We start from the raw sequence: 15,558 nt of genomic DNA, 5'->3' as shown, positions 1-15,558 counted from the left end.
GTATTGTTGGATCTTGCTCTCTTCCAGAGATGCCTGTTTTTGGTTTCTTCCACAGTAATGAATAGTTTTGAGACTGTTAAAATAATTCTCTGAATGTTTCTGCTAGAAGCAGTCAACAGAATATCTGTTTGCAATTTAATATCTGGATATAACTTGGAAAGGTTTTACCGTGTATCTGCTAAATATCTTCACTCTTCAATGCAGGCAGGCAAATGCATTTGATTTGTTTTACACCACAGGTTATAATCAAGCACTGTCAAAACAATAGTGAGTGGTGCAAAGATTCAAGAGGTGATGCTTCCTCCTGTGCAGACAACAGTAGACTTTGCCGGGCATGTTAATGGGGTGTGAAACTGCAGAGGGAAACCCTGTGGCAGACACCTCGCTGGCTCTTTGGGAGGTCCCTGGATGGGGAGGCTGCAGCCAGGAGAGCAGAGCTGACCCACTGCTCCTGTGAGCATCTTCCCACTGTGCCCCTCATCTTCATCCCTGCAGTTCCCTGCCCCTCAACCCAAACCTCAGATTTATTAAATGTCGTGACTTGTGGAAACCTTTAACAGCCCATTTTACCCAAGGCAGGGCGGCCGGTGCCTCCTGGAGGAGGTCAGACATACAAAATCCAGGTATACAGTGCAGGATGCCTTAGGGACAACTCAGCTTAGGCTGGAGTTTGATCTGCAGGACCAGTCCTGGAGCAAGGGGCTGGTAATGTCAAGCAACCTTTAGGCAATTCTGCTCAGTGCCTGAATTAGAAAATAAATGGTGTACCAGGATTTGAAGCATTTCCTTTGCATTTTCTTTGGACTGGTACATTACAACACAGTCTTAGAGCTGATTCTCCCCTGAACTGGATCTCAGATAACAATTGCCATGCTCACACTGATGCCATTTAGGTTTTGCCTTTTTCTCTGTGTTCTTTGTATTCTTCACACATACATTCTCTGCAGTCTATTGTATTAATGACTGGTTTACCCAGTACTTTTCCATGGCCTTTCCTCAAGCAGAAAGACACAACAGATTCCAGAGCTCCAAGCCCCAGGAGGTACAAGCTCTGTGCTATCTTGGCTCTCCCTGGGAACTGAGGCTGAGAACAACTCTTCCAGATTCATTCTCATGCACAAAGCATAGCCAGTGCCAAGGGGGGGCTCCAGAGAAGGGGCTTGCCCTGGGGGGAAATTGCATCACCACTTGTCCCCCTAATTGATGCTTTTAATCAATTATGCTAATTGCCTAAAGCCTATAAAAATGTACTCACCCTGGGTGGGGAATGTAGGATTTTGTGGACATCTTTCCATGATTGCCCCTTGAAGGCCTTCAAATAAAGGTCCTCTTTTATATTACCTCCTTACTAAAATTATCTCAAATTTCATTTCCAGGTTGGAAAAAAGGCAATAACACACTCTGCTCCTTTTCTTTCTAACAGAGCAGAGATTCAATACAGCATCAGTTTAGTTCTGGTGGGGTGTGTGCTTCCTTCATGGTCAGGGCTCTTACACCAGTGGACACAGGCTTTGCTCTCTGTCTGCATTAACTTTGTGATACAAAGCCCTGGAGAAAAGCCGTGATCACCATGCCCAAAGACAGTCACACAGAAAAGTGCTGGATTAAAACAAAAGCTTTGGTGTTGTTCTAGAGCTGTGGAGGGGAGAGCCCAGCTGCTTGTATCAGGAGCTTGTGGGGTTGGGAGGCCAAGTCTCCTTTTTGGTGAAAAATATTGGACAGTTTCAGGCAGAAATTCTTGGTTTTAAGTTTCAAAGAATGAGGAGGCTCTTTGCATCAACTTGTATATGAAAAACCTTCTACAATGGGTTAGGCCATATTATAGGGAAATATTGATTGTGTTACTTCTGGGCTGCATTTGTCAGCCTGGTCTTGATGAGACTTGCTTGAAGGTATGAAAACACACGTTCATCTCGGGTTGAATCTTCTGCCTAAGGCAGTGGAAGGAGTTAAATTCATTAAAAAGGAGTTTAGATTTTTCTCATTCTCTTCCCTTGAGACTACATGGCATCTACAGAGGAGGGGAGTGAGAAAATACCCAACAGCCCTGTGTTTTCTGGAATGAGGATTCTGCACTAGGAAAAAACACGTTCGATCTCTTGTGCACGTATGTGTGAACAAGCAGCAGAATTCCATGCCCCTGGGGCTGGCTGCCATCCAGAGCCTTGCTTGCACTGCAAGGGGAGCAGGTGGTGTCTTAGCACCATCTCCCATTTCAGATTGCAGGTTATCTTGGGGGCAGCTTCAGCTTCCAGCCATGGCTCTGTGGGAGCCTCTTGGCACACACCATCTGGTGGGAGCTCTGAATCAGCCTGGGCTGGTCCTGGCCTCTGGCTGAGGTGGTGGTGGTGAAAATACTGAACAATTCTTTACTGCTGTGTGCCACTTCAAATGACCTTTGGGCTGGGGGCTCTGAGGGATTTGCCCACAGCAATCTGGATCTGAACTGGGTCTTCAGAGTTGGGCTTTGAAGAAGCGTTCTAAGACTGAGAAGTGTTTTAAAATCTAAAACTGTGCTGTGATTAATTTATTCCCATCTAAATCCCCCCCTTTTTTTTTCCAGTCTGAAAGAGTGTCATATTTCTAGTCTCTTTCAGTGTTGATGACATTTTCTATCCATAATTGTCATTTTTTTTCTAGAATGTTCTTGTCCCCTGTGTTCTTTTGGGATTAGAAGCAAGCTGAATTCAGTTTAAAAAAGTGAAACAAAACTTGAATTCCACCATCATCCAAGTTTGTGGCGAGAGACACATGAAGGTGTGTTAGGTTTCTTTCTCTTTTCCTTGGAGGATTGTTCCTCTGACTCCTTTTTTCCTTTGTTGGTGAACACTGAGCTGACACTTCGATGGGCAGCTTCACGGGTTTCTTTTCTGAGTGGCAATAGCTGATCTAATAACGGTGTATCACAGTTGGATTGATTTCCCCACCATGCCTGCAGAGCATGGCTTTGAAGTTACTGATGTTGAATTCCATCAGATAAGGCCTCCTGGTCTCAGGAAGAACTTTTGAGGACTGGCCAAGGAAACTTAGAAGTCACAAGTCAGGGAATAGAGTTATTTAGTATTTTGAGTTGTTGGCTTTTGCTGCATTGCTTTCATCTCTTCACACCTTTGGGTTATTAAAGGACTTGTTGAGAAGGAGTGGGGGGCAGACTAGATTAAACAGTGTTAGCTGTTCACTCCTCAGGGCCTCTAGGTGTGACTGTATTGGTGAAAAATGATAATTTTAGCTCCTAAGCCCAGAGGAGGTCTGAGGATGTTGTAGTTTAGGGTTGTGTTCCACCCTCATGTGATACAGGGCTTAGGGGAGAGCAAATGGTGTTCCAGCTGGGAAAGAAGACAGGTCAAATACCTTATCTTGGCCCTGACCCTCTTAGAAAAGCCTGACTTGCTCTACACAAGCGGAGAAAATAAAATCATTGCATAAGTCTGATGACTTCACTAGGTCTCACTGAAAATATAAGACAAAACAGCAAAGAAGCCAAAAATTGCCATTACTGCTAATGTATTTTTAGAAGTTCTTAAATTTGTTGTGCTTTCTCATTGTGTGTGGTACCTTGCCAAGCCAATGCCACAGGCTAAGATAGTCATTAGTATTCCTATTTATCTTCAGTAAAAATTAGTTACATTTGACAGAGCATGTGCACAGGATACATATAAACTCTGTCCTGGTGTTGGCAATTCTGTTGTTCATGCTTATTAACTTTACTGTAGCCTCAGGGCTCTCATGCTGACTCTGTTAAGGATAAAGAACTGTAACTCACAGTACTGTTTATGTGCTAGGCCTTTAAACTTATCTTTACAAATATTTCTAGTTATACTGTGTTCCCTACCTTGGAGTTCTAAGTGTTCAAACTATGTAACTAACACTCCCTCATTTCCTCCTTTTTCCCAGTCTTCCTCTCTTTCTTAAATTTTAATAAAGCAGTGGGAAACAGATGAAAAAGGAAGAGGTCTTATACAAAGACAATGAGGTTGGTAATGCCCATGTGTAAATTATTTCTGCAGTTCAGTCTAGGAAGGGGGAAGGATTCAAGTATTAGAAATGGGGCAAATCTGTTATGGTGTATCACAGGTCCAGGAAGACAAAGTGGATCTGATTCAGGTTAATTTCAGCAATGCTGGTCTTGGGAGAAAATCCAAACTCAACCTTTTTAAAATGTATTTAGACAATTTGTGTTGATTCTCAAATGAAAGAGCATCAGTAACAGAAGTCTAGCTAGTGCTTATTGTGGTCAGATGTAAGGTGGAGAGCTCCAGCACAGCTCACATCCTTCCATGCAGGTTTGTGGGAACTGTGGAACCAAGGGTTCAGTAAATATAAAAGCATCTTGCTGTGGTTATTGTGGCCCAGCTCTTACAGGACATTTCCAACACTGCTGCTGCTTGCTGTGCATCACCAAGGGCAAGGAGGGAGCATGGATGGGCAGCAAGTGAATGTCATCAACACTGAAAGAGACTAGAACTATGATAGTCTTCCAGACTGGAAAAAAAAGGAATATAGATGGGAATAAACACACCAAGTGACTTTGGTGTGCTGGGAGAACAGGCCTGTGGTGTTTGGAGCAGAGGAAAAGGGATGTGGTGCTGAGGCCCTGATGGGGGAAGGTGAGATATGCCATCTGGGAAAGGAAGAGGCTGGAGCTCAGGTTTGAAGATGAGGTTTGGGCAGACAGACCTGGAATTCAATAGAAATAGCAGAGAAACAGAGGGCACTTTTGCATCTCTGCTCAATTGATGGCCTTTAATCTAAGACCAGTGCTGTTTCCAGATCTGTCATACTTATCTCCAGACATAAAATATCACCGTAGCTGATGGACTTTATTTCCCACTATTTGTATACTCATCAGAAAGTTTTAGGGAGTCTTTTATGGCCTATTACTTTAAAAGCTACCTGAATTTGCAGCACCCTGTGTTATACTCCATCTTATGGGAGCTGATGTCAGAGTGTCTTAGTGAACAGATTTTGTGATACTCTGGGTATGCAGGTTTTGCTACTGGCACACTCCAGGACATTCAGCGGCAGTGACTGAGGTGGAAACCTTTGTTACTTGAATATTTGACTGTGACTTGGCTAACAGTTGTGATTTGAAGGATTAATAATAATAAAAAAAATTTTAAAAAATCATCATCAACCCCACTTTTCCTCTTCCCCTGACTTAAAAGAAATAATGCTTGGTAAGCCACCTTTGGAGGGACAGACAGTGACTGGGACTCGTTTCATCAGCTGATTTTTGAAAGCCCTGATTCCTGGTTCCTGAACTGACAGGATACTGAGTAAGTGCAATGCTGAACAAAAATGAAAATGTCTGTCAGAAATATTGCAGCTTCCCCCTGTAGGAGGATGTTTTAAATGTGAAACTTCTCCTTTAAACATTCTGTGTGAAAGCTGCTTAAAAAAGAAAATGTTGAGGTAATATTGCTGTCTATTTTGAACATTTTTTTAACCTTTCAGCTCTTGGTATGCTGTTATCTGTGTGAGAGATCTGCTGGAACGGTGGAAGGCTGAACATGTGTCCATTTCTATGCATCTAAGGATTTAGTCACAGGCAGCATAGACAGTTATGTAAAATATATCCTGAGGAAAAGTACTATGGTGTAACTCCTCTCTTGATGAAATTCTTTAAATAAAAATTTAAAACGTTCAGTTGAATCTTTCTGGTGATACTGAGCTCTGCACCTCTTTCCATGAACTCCAGAATCCTTTAATCTTTTGCATTCGCTGCATTTGCACCTACTTCAAAGCATTGCTGCAGGCTTTGGAAAGGATCCTGGCGCTCGGTGGGAATAGGGCGGGGATGTGAAATTCTGTCATCACTTGGAAACTGCAGCCATTTCTGAGGTGCCAGTGTGATCTATCTTTACAAAAGGGCAGCAGCATTATGCAACTAATTTGGGAATGTAAGGAAACGTGTCAGTATTGGCTGTAGGTTTAGAATGTTTTTTTTTTTTTTTTTAAAACCCAACTCTATACTGAGCAGTACTTGCCAATATAAGGAGAGAGCTGAATATGGTGTGGTAATGGTTGCTGGGCATCTGTAAGGGTAAATGCTGATTTACCTTGTGGTTTTGAAACCAGCTGCAAGAGGATGAACCCTGGATGCAATCCAGCCGCTGATGTGAGGGTCTGGTGGCACTGGAATGTAGCAGAGGGTACAGAAGATGAGCTGGAGAAGAGGGGGTGAAAGTGTTAATTTGAAGAGATAGGGCTGTGTTATTTTTAATAAAGAAGGTAGTCTGAGTTTTAGCTGTTATCACTTGTCTCTCAGCTGGTATTTTAAGAAATAAAATCTACTTTAGGACATGTTGTTTTAGGTGGGCTGGCTTAGCATGGTGTAAGCTGAGGATGGTGATGCTTTACAAGAACCAGTCTTGTGCTCCTGACACCTGTACCCCAAACTGTACCCCAAATCTCCTGCTGACTGCTGTGGGAATGATCACACTTGTAATGAAAACATTTGTCCTGTCTCAAGACTGATATATCTGTGTGAATGCCCTCATTTTTGCATGTAATTCACAGATATCTTGGTTTCATATTGCTTTAAATTTGGAAAAAAAGTTCAGTCATAAGTCTCAATCATTAGTGGCATCTGCTTACTCTGAGTTGTGCTTTAGCATATACATCTGCTGCTTTGACTTGCAAAACTGCAAGTCATTTCATTCAAAGAATTTAATTGTGTAAGAAGCTGCAAGGCTTTTATGGTACTTAGATTATGTTTTATTTTAAAGGCCATATTAAGTGCATTCTACAATTAAGTTTCATAAAGATTAGACACTATAATATTTTTGAAACTGCTCCTATAGTAAAGAATTGCAATTCTTGGGTTATAAAAGGTGACTAAACTGCTCCTAAAAGTGAAATCCAAGAGAAGTATAGCTTTTTGTTTTGCAGTGCACTTAAGTGATGAATTCACATGATGCTGGGAAGAGAAGGCAATTTCCAAGGCTGGAGAAATATATTTGGTTTTTTATACTCAATGAGTTTTCAAATAACCTGTACTGCCAATCTCTCAGTACAGCTGAATCAGTTGGAAGAATGTATTTTGAGGAGAAAATGCATTTTAAAATGATTGAACCTCTAAGTTTTTACTGTATCACCACAGTAGTTCTGTTTGCTCTTAACATGGTGCTATGTGTCCACTCTCCCAATTAACAAACACTCTAATGCCAGAGGAGGAACAGGAATCTCCAAGTAAGACCTGGGAGAAATATAGGTCATAATGTCCTGAAGTTGTGTTTTTAAACCGGAATGGCGCTTTCAATGATTGCAAAAATAACCCATATATATCTCAAAATAATTTTCTCTAGAAATTTACCTCCAGTCTCTAATTGCTGCTGCAAAGGGAAGAGCTAGGCTGCACTTTGATCTGTAGTTAATAAACTTGATCTTGGTTTACACTTCCTTCGGTTATGGGAGATCAAAGGCGAGTTAGAGCTGAGACCTTGGGTTGTGGATGTGTAATGTGCTGTTGTTTTGTGTTTGGTGTTGGAGGCAGCGGCGTTTCCTCAGGGTGATAAGCTGGGAAAAGGTGGCTGTTGGGGAGTCTTTGTGCTAACCACTCTGCTCATGCTAGAGATGCCCAAACACAGTATAATGTATTCATACCTTGTGAATTCTCTTATCCCAGTTAGCTGGCAAAGATCAAACAAAATAAAAAACCTAGCAGAAAACCAACTTACATATTGTCCAAAGTTTTATTTTTATAAAATGTCTCTACAGCCAATCTATAGCAGTTGCAGTCAAAAAATTGTACATCTTTTCCAAAAAAAAAAGGAAAAAATCATGACACAACATGGCCCATGCTGACATGAATTAATTTACATGTAGTACTAGATATGGCATCATTCATGAGGAACACGTGTTGCTTCTAATTAATCTTGAATGTTGCACACACTCCGACTTGCCCAGGCAAGAACAGATTGAGAATCATTGTGCATTTGTACAGTAAGAGATCAGAATACCATATTCATTCCAGTCTTCTAGCTTTCTGCACAGATGCATTTTAAAAGTAATGTAATTGCAATATTACTGTAGACTTTTTAATTGCATGATTAAAATAGGATTTTAATCAGCAAACTTTATTCCACAGACGTTCTGCTGGGTAACTATATACAACATAACCATGTTTTTGTTGCATGGCTGTAGGAGACATGGAATTAGTAAGGGAAGGATTCTATAAGCAACAATAAGGACATGGGGGAATCAGTGCATGCAAAAATTAAATTGAGTTCCTGGATGATTGATAGATATATATATATACACACACACATATATATATAATCTACCATCCTCTAGTTTTTAACTCAGTACATGCACATTATCCCAATTATTTTGGCTCTGCACACACCATAGTTTAGGATTTTTTTAGCATCTGTTTGTTTCTTTAATATTTAACATTTCCTGCACATATCACTTTGTCTGGTATGATGAGTTGGTTGGAGATGGCTGCTGTACTACATTATTAGAGGAGAAGATTGGAAATACAATTTTACCACCCATTCATGTCTGGTTTTTCCCTTTCTGTTTTAATTTCCCAGATTGCTGTACTTTAGTAAGAATTGCTTGTTTTCTTTCCTGCAAGCTGCAAAAGCTGATCTTGTTGGACTGTGAGCAGAGCATTGGAAGAATCCAAGAAACATCCGTGTTGTAGGACTTTCTGGTTTTACACTGTGCCAGCAAAACATGGCTTGTGGTGGGCTCAGGAACCCTCAGGTAGGAAAGGTTTGGCTGTGAGACCCCCTGGGAATCCTGGGCACTGCAGGCACAAACCAAGGGACCAACATCAAACCCTTGGCAAATATTCCAGCACAGATGCACAGAAAAGCCTCTTTTGGTGCCACTGCCATCACTGGGCTGGCAGGAAGGGAATGGCACCCAAAAATCAGCATTTCCTGCAGTGAGAGCTTTCTGTAGATCTGTGCTGAGCACACCCAGGAAGCAGAATTTAGTGTGAGCTAATGGCTCCATGTATTCTCTGTCCATGAAAGTAAAAATGTTTTGAGGAAAGTCAAAGAAATTCTCATATTTCTTTGTCTCATGAGCCAACGTAGGAACAGCTGTTACAAGGACATGGAGAAATGTGGATCCTCTGGATGAGAATAGAAGGCTGGAACTTTGGGTTTTGCCAGTTCCAGCTTAATGAGTGGTTTTGAAGCAGAATTGTTCTGGGGAAGGGCTGATAATATAAAAATATATCTGGTAGTTTTGTTTTTGCTGTAAATTTGTAGTAGGAAAAAAGGAAAAAGAAATATTAGCACTGTGGGACTGCTGTGAGTCAAATTTTCTGTCTCTTGACTATCTTAGCAATTTGAACAAATACTCTCTTCTGAATGTCTGGCATTCCTGATTATTGCTGTAGCTAATTTGTCTTGTCTTTTTCATATTATTTTATTACTTTGATAAAGTGTATTCTTGTATTTGAAAATAGTGACATGCAGCTTTTTATAATTTACTTTTTAATGACATTTTTTGCAGATTTACCTGGTGATTAGGGCCAAGAAAAATAATTTTTCTCAGCTATTTTCCTGGCTGGGTGGTATCTCTCCTCTCTGGGTACTTTATGAGCTCAGGAGATCTTTATTGTTGTCTCAGAAGGCCTGGAAGGCAAAGATTAAATTTCACTGAGGTCTAATCAGATTTTCATAAAGTTGAGCCAGAAAATGAGGTTGCTTCTGTCTCCATTTTTAACCGGTTTGCTCTTGATTTTTTTTAATTGCATCTCTGACTCCCAGCTCTGGTGATCACACGCTGGGGTCACAACATTGCCTCCTCAAGGGAGAGCAGAGCTGCAGGGAGGACAGCTGAGGAGCTCCATGCTCTGGCAGAGCCCTTGCTCTGATATTTCTGTGACACGTTTCCATGTTGGAATGGGGAGAGCAGGGAATAGGAGCTCTTTCCTGCTGGTGCTGATTTTCCTGGTATGACTTTGGCAATGCCCTGTGAATATCTCTGAGGGAAACTGGTGTCAGAGCAGAAAGGGAGAGCGGGCAGAGCTTGTGATGCCCTTTCACTGAGCAAGGGGTTCCTGCAGCCCTGCACCATGAAATGCAGCTTCTCAGGGCAGTGATGCTCAGTAAAGCCATGAAACGCAAGTAGTAAACGACAAAAAAATGAAAGTTTCTAAGTCAACAGAGAGGGGGAATTGCTGAGATTCATAAAGTTAGAGAGTTTTAAGACAATAGTTAAAAAAGACATGCTTTTGAGAGAAATTTTGTGAACATTGCTAATATAGCGGAAAGTTTTCTCAACAGTAGAGCAGACGTGACAAATAGCACAATAGACTTCTGTAAAACTAGCCTTATAGATTGCAACAAGGTTATTTAATATATATCTTTAGAAAGTTAGTATGAATAGATCTCTGTGCTTTGTCTCTCATGAACGAGCCATTGTATTAGCTACCATTATGTGTGTTTCATATGATTAGATAGAATTCTTGTCAATATGTTTTGCTCTATGTGTGATTGGCTGAAATCTAAACTGAGATAGTTTTATGCTATGCTGTAATGTAACACCCCCTTAGCGTTTCCTTTAGATCAGAGAGCTGTTAACATCCTGTCTCCATTGTCCTAACAATGTACTAAGAATGATGTGCTGAATAAATAGCTCACGACACTGGTTCAGAGTGCCCCGTCTCCGTTCGTAATTGTATATACCGACCAGCAGAACCCTCTCACTAAGCAATGCAGGCACAGCATTGTTGGGGGTTCCTGCAGCCCTGCACCATGCAATGGAGCTGCTCTGGGCAGTGATGAGCACCTCTGTGATGCTCTCTCGGGCACAGCATTGCTGGAGGTTTCCTGCAGCCCTGCACCATGCAGCTGCAGCAATGCAGTTGCTCTGGACAGAAATGAGCATCTCTGTGATGCCCTCTCACTGAGCAAGGCAGGCACAGCATTGCTGGAGGGTTCCTGCAGCCCTGCATCATGCAATGCAGCTGCTCTGGCCAGAAATGAGCATCTCTGTGATGCTCTCTCAGGCACAGCATTGTTGGGGGTTCCTGCAGCCCTGCACCATGCAATGGAGCTGCTCTGGGCTCAGCAGCTGCAGCAGAATGAGCTCTGTGCCCTGGGAGAGCTCTGAGTCCAAAGCACAAGGCTTCACTGCGCTGGTCAGAAGCTGCTGCTGTGACCTGACTGTGTGGAGAACTCATTTGTTGGTTGCCCACTAGAAATGCTTCAGGTTTTCCGGTTTGCTTCAGTCCTACTCTTTGGAACTGAGATAACAGATAAGAAGTGTGAGGTGCTGCTTTTCTGGTATCCAAGGCACAACTCCTACCTCCTTCAACAGAGCTCACTAAGTTCTCTCTCTTCCCTGTCCTTCTATTTTTCCACTTGTTTTTCTTGGGTTTCTCCCCTGCTTTCTGCTGTTGGATTTTTCCAATGCAGGCAGAAAAGGGCTGGTAGTGTGTATTTTCTCAGGGTATTTATTAGGTGCAACAATGATGAATAAAATGGTAATGAGAGACAACTATGTAATAAATTATATTACACTTTTGACCAGCTGTTTAGCTACATGAGATTTTGGTTGGACAGATAAAAGGGATATGCTACAGGAGCAGAGGGTGGAGGTGGGAGAAGAAACTAACATTTTTTTTTCAAACATTATTCTTGACCTCCTGATTTATGGAAAGGCAAATCAATAGAATAAATTTGTCACTAGGTCTACAAATGTCCTGAAAGGCAATCATGTCTAAGGAGGATTAGGAGGAAGAATTTAAAGATGTATCTTGTAAATGCTGAGGCCAAAAGTCCACCTGTATGCCATGTGCTGGTGCTCAGTACTTGATATATGGGGGCCAAATTTTCTTTACAGATTTTACCCATTTAAACGCAAGAATGTTTAGCTTTTCTGGGATGAATTGTCACATCTGTGCACTCGGGTGGCTGGTTGTGATAGCTGTCCAGTGCAGGAGAGCTGTGTGGTGCCCTGCAGCAGGCAGGCAGCACTGCAGGGGCACAGCTGCTGTGATGGGACATCCTGTGAGCTCCCAACACCCTCCTGCTTTCCACTGAGTGCATCCCTGGCAGCAGCTTGTGTGGATAACTGACCTGCATCCTCCTGTTTGTTTCCATCCTCACTCCTCAAACCCTGCAGAATTCAAATGATGAACAAACCCGCCTGGCAAACTTGGCAGATTCTCACTTTATTCATGAAGGCAGATCTAATGTTCCCTGACAAATTGTTCCAGAGAAACTGTCTTGTAAAATACAGGATCTGCCAGTTCCTTCATACCAAACCATATTTCTATTAGGACACAGTGTTAATGGTTCACTGGAAAGTACAATGCTTGGTGCAGAGTGAATCTGAAATCATTTAGCATACTTGATTGTTAACTGAGCTAACTATCCTGTGAGTGCACTGGCTGCCATCTGTCCATTGCCTTGGCAGCCTTGGAGGGGGGATAATCTGGGAGCTGGCACGGCTCCAGTTTGCCGCAGGTCTGCTTTCGAGTGTTTTTGTAGCAGATGTTGTGCCACATGCCCAAAGCTGCTGCCTGGAAGCTGCTGTGTGCTCAAATTTTTAATTTTGGGGGGGGTGTCTGACTGTCTTTGACACAAGATTTGCATTTGTCTTAGCAGCTCCTTATGGATTGCCTTTGTTATAAATGATAATATGATGAAAGAGCCAGAGCCAAAACCTCGAGGCCTCTGTCACAGTATTTTTGGTGGTTCCAGTGGACACTGGATTGGACCCTGACTTGCCAGTTGCTGATGTGTTTTTTTATCCTTTTAATGATGTGTATTTGAAAGTGTGGCACTTAAAAAACATTTACTATGGAACTAGGGAGCCCTCAATTTGCACTGTGCTTTTAAGGAATTCAATAATCCTTGCTCATCTAAGATGCTCCAAAACTGTTTATATACATAGATCCTTGCATGTTGTGCACAGGGAAACTACAAGTTCCAACAAATTTTTCCTCCTCTGTTATCTTCCATGGATAACATTATTCCTCTGAAAGCCAGTTGATCCCAAATTAATGTAAATCAGCCAAGGTAAGGTGAAGCTTTAGGAACTGCTGCATTTTTCAATCCTGTGATTAAAATGCTTTGCTCTTCTTGTGCAGCTTGGTGCTTGTCAGCAGAGTAGCAGGAGGGAATTATCATCTTGCTGCAGCAACCCCTGCTGCTGCTGATAGGGAAGATTTCTTCTTCTTCTCTCATTTCTTGCTTCTCATTAAGAAAAAGCAAAAGGGGGAAAAAAGTCAATTAGGCAATGCAACATGATGGATCTCAGTGCATTTTCTACATGTCATCCATTTCAAGAGGTTTGCTATATGAAACTTGTAGCTGCTGGGCCATCCAAAGCATCTTTCTTCCACCCTGGTCTATATTTCCACTTGATGACTTTGTTTTGGACTGCCTGGATGAGTTCTTGGAGGATGACAAATGATACGAGTGTGCCTGTTCAGCTCTAAAGCAGCTGCCCATAGATTTGCTCCTGACTGTGTATGCAAATAAAATATAGTACAAGAGGTGACCTATTTTGTGTTAGGCATGGGAAACTTCCCAGTCTCAGTAATTAATTTATCACCCTTCAGAGGAAAACTTTTAGGTTGTTTTTGCAGCATGTGGTTTAATTTGCCTTTGTGCAGTGTCCACGCTTCTTTGAGCTTAAAATGTTTGGTTCAGAGTCTCTGCTTCTGAAAACATTAAAGGTGCATGAAATAAAAATGTGATTACAACACTCAATCTTCTTAATTAGTTTCTATTGTTTAGTCTGTTAAATGCCATTTGCCTGTCAGGGAAATGCATCCCATGTGCAGGGAGCACTGCTGGAGTGCTGCAGAAGTGATAGGTTTTGAATATCTTGAGTTTTGGGAAAGGCCTTCGTAATATCTCTAACTGGAATACTGACTAGGTAGTTAATCATAATCTAGGATCTCAGGCTGAGAAATGCTCCTAGTTCATGCTGTGTGTGCAGACATCTGTTCCTCAGCAACAAATGTCACTCTCTTTCCAGATGAGTTATTAGCAAATGTTAAAAAGACAGGTATACAGTAAAAGTTTAATGCCTATGAAATGACCTGTGAGGCTGCAAATGCCTCAGCATATGGAATATAATGCTGAGTAATAAAGAGATGAGCATTCCAGAGTATTTATGATGATTAAAAAGAAAAAAAAAAGAATAATACTGCTGCCATGTAAAAATGAATCAAAGAATTCAATTTACTGTTCCAACAATGCATGCTTTACAAATGTACATGCTATAGTTTATGGAGGCATTTAGCTGAACAAGGCAACAAATGTTTTCTGGGAAATAATATGAGGCAATGCATTTGTCTGCAGCTGAAAATGTGTAGTTGCTTTCCTAAGGATTGGAAGCAATCTTGCTAAAGCAGAATAAGAAACTTTTACAATATCAAGATGCCAGTAGAGAGTGGACAGAAAAACTTCATTCAAGTAAGGTGAAGATATGACATTTATTGACCTTATAAGATAAAATACTTCACTTTTCTGTAACTATCAGCATAAGAATAGAGTTAGAGCAAGCTCTAGCCACCACAAGTATTTTATTTCCCATACACAGCATAGTTTAAGTTACATAAAAACAAGTATCTGCAGTATTTCTCTAAAACATAGACATGAAATTCTGTAGTATTTGCAACAGGAAAGCTTCTCCTGTTCTTACCTGTGAAATCCAGAGACAGATGTTGGCAGTTCTGGTGCTCAGATGCTTGTGCCTGTGCTCCAGGATGCAGCACCTCTCTCTGTGCTGGCTGTGCATTGGGGTGGATAATGAGTGAGACCTGATTAATCATGCTACAAGTAGTTTGGAAGACAGGCATTGAAAACAAAAACTTGAAAGTTTTTTACAAATAAAGCTGTGCAGAAGCCTTACTTTATCTTCTATCCATCCTCCTAATCCTAAAGTCAGGCACCCTCCCTTTCCCTCATCTTTTCTCCATTGCTTAGCAACACTCATGGTGAACTTACTTAAAGCAGAGCTTTGTTCCCAGATGTGATTTCAGTGATATTTGCAGGCTTAACAGTTCTGAGATGTGAAAATCAGCCCCCTTCCTCTGCAACACCATTAGCCTACTTCACTAAATAGTCTTTCTTGTTCTCTCCTGCACCCCAGGCATGTTTCAGTTTTTGTCTCTACTGTTTTGATCTAACCAAGAGAGTTGTGGAGAGAAGGGGGAGGTTCAAATAAAGCTTTAATTATGGAGGACACACATACAATGTGCACAGCAAAGCTGTGTGTTGGGAATAGAATTGAAGTGTAAATGCAGAATGGTCAAGAAAAGAGCTGTTATTTCTCTCGAATCAATTTGATTTTTTTTGAAGTTGAGATTGAATAAATGGCATTTTTCATGCCAGCATTTACATGCTGAATTGGTATGACCAACCACATATTACAATGTAGCCTTGAACAATCATTTTAAGTAGGGAGAAGCTACAGTAGCTAATTGCTTCCTACACAGTTTTTCTAATTTTGGCAATACAGTGACATATCAGCACTTCCTAGAAATGCTCGGTTTGCCAGGCTAATCTGCATCTGTATTTAGTCCTGTTTCTGGAGGATGATCTGCTTTATCCATTCTGTTTCCTCTTGTTT

General features: G+C 41.4%; 1 long non-coding RNA gene across 1 annotated transcript in view; it reads right to left on the bottom strand.

Moving 5' to 3' along the window:
* Positions 1-15,060, bottom strand: part of LOC128934775 (uncharacterized) — a 34,533-nt gene extending 19,473 nt beyond the window's left edge. The window contains exons 1-2 of the long non-coding RNA XR_008482885.1: positions 14,934-15,060; positions 14,629-14,716 (exon numbers count right to left, since the gene is read on the bottom strand). This is a non-coding gene — a long non-coding RNA (uncharacterized LOC128934775). The remainder of the gene's footprint in view (positions 1-14,628; positions 14,717-14,933) is intronic.
* Between the last annotated feature and the right edge of the window lie 498 nt (positions 15,061-15,558).

The sequence above is a fragment of the Melozone crissalis genome, unplaced genomic scaffold (assembly GCF_028551555.1).
Source record: "Melozone crissalis strain CALT ecotype California unplaced genomic scaffold, PUWL_Pcris_2 ptg000014l_1, whole genome shotgun sequence".
In the NCBI taxonomy this organism is placed as follows: Eukaryota; Metazoa; Chordata; class Aves; order Passeriformes; family Passerellidae; genus Melozone; species Melozone crissalis.
This window is presented reverse-complemented; position numbering and strand designations above follow the sequence as displayed.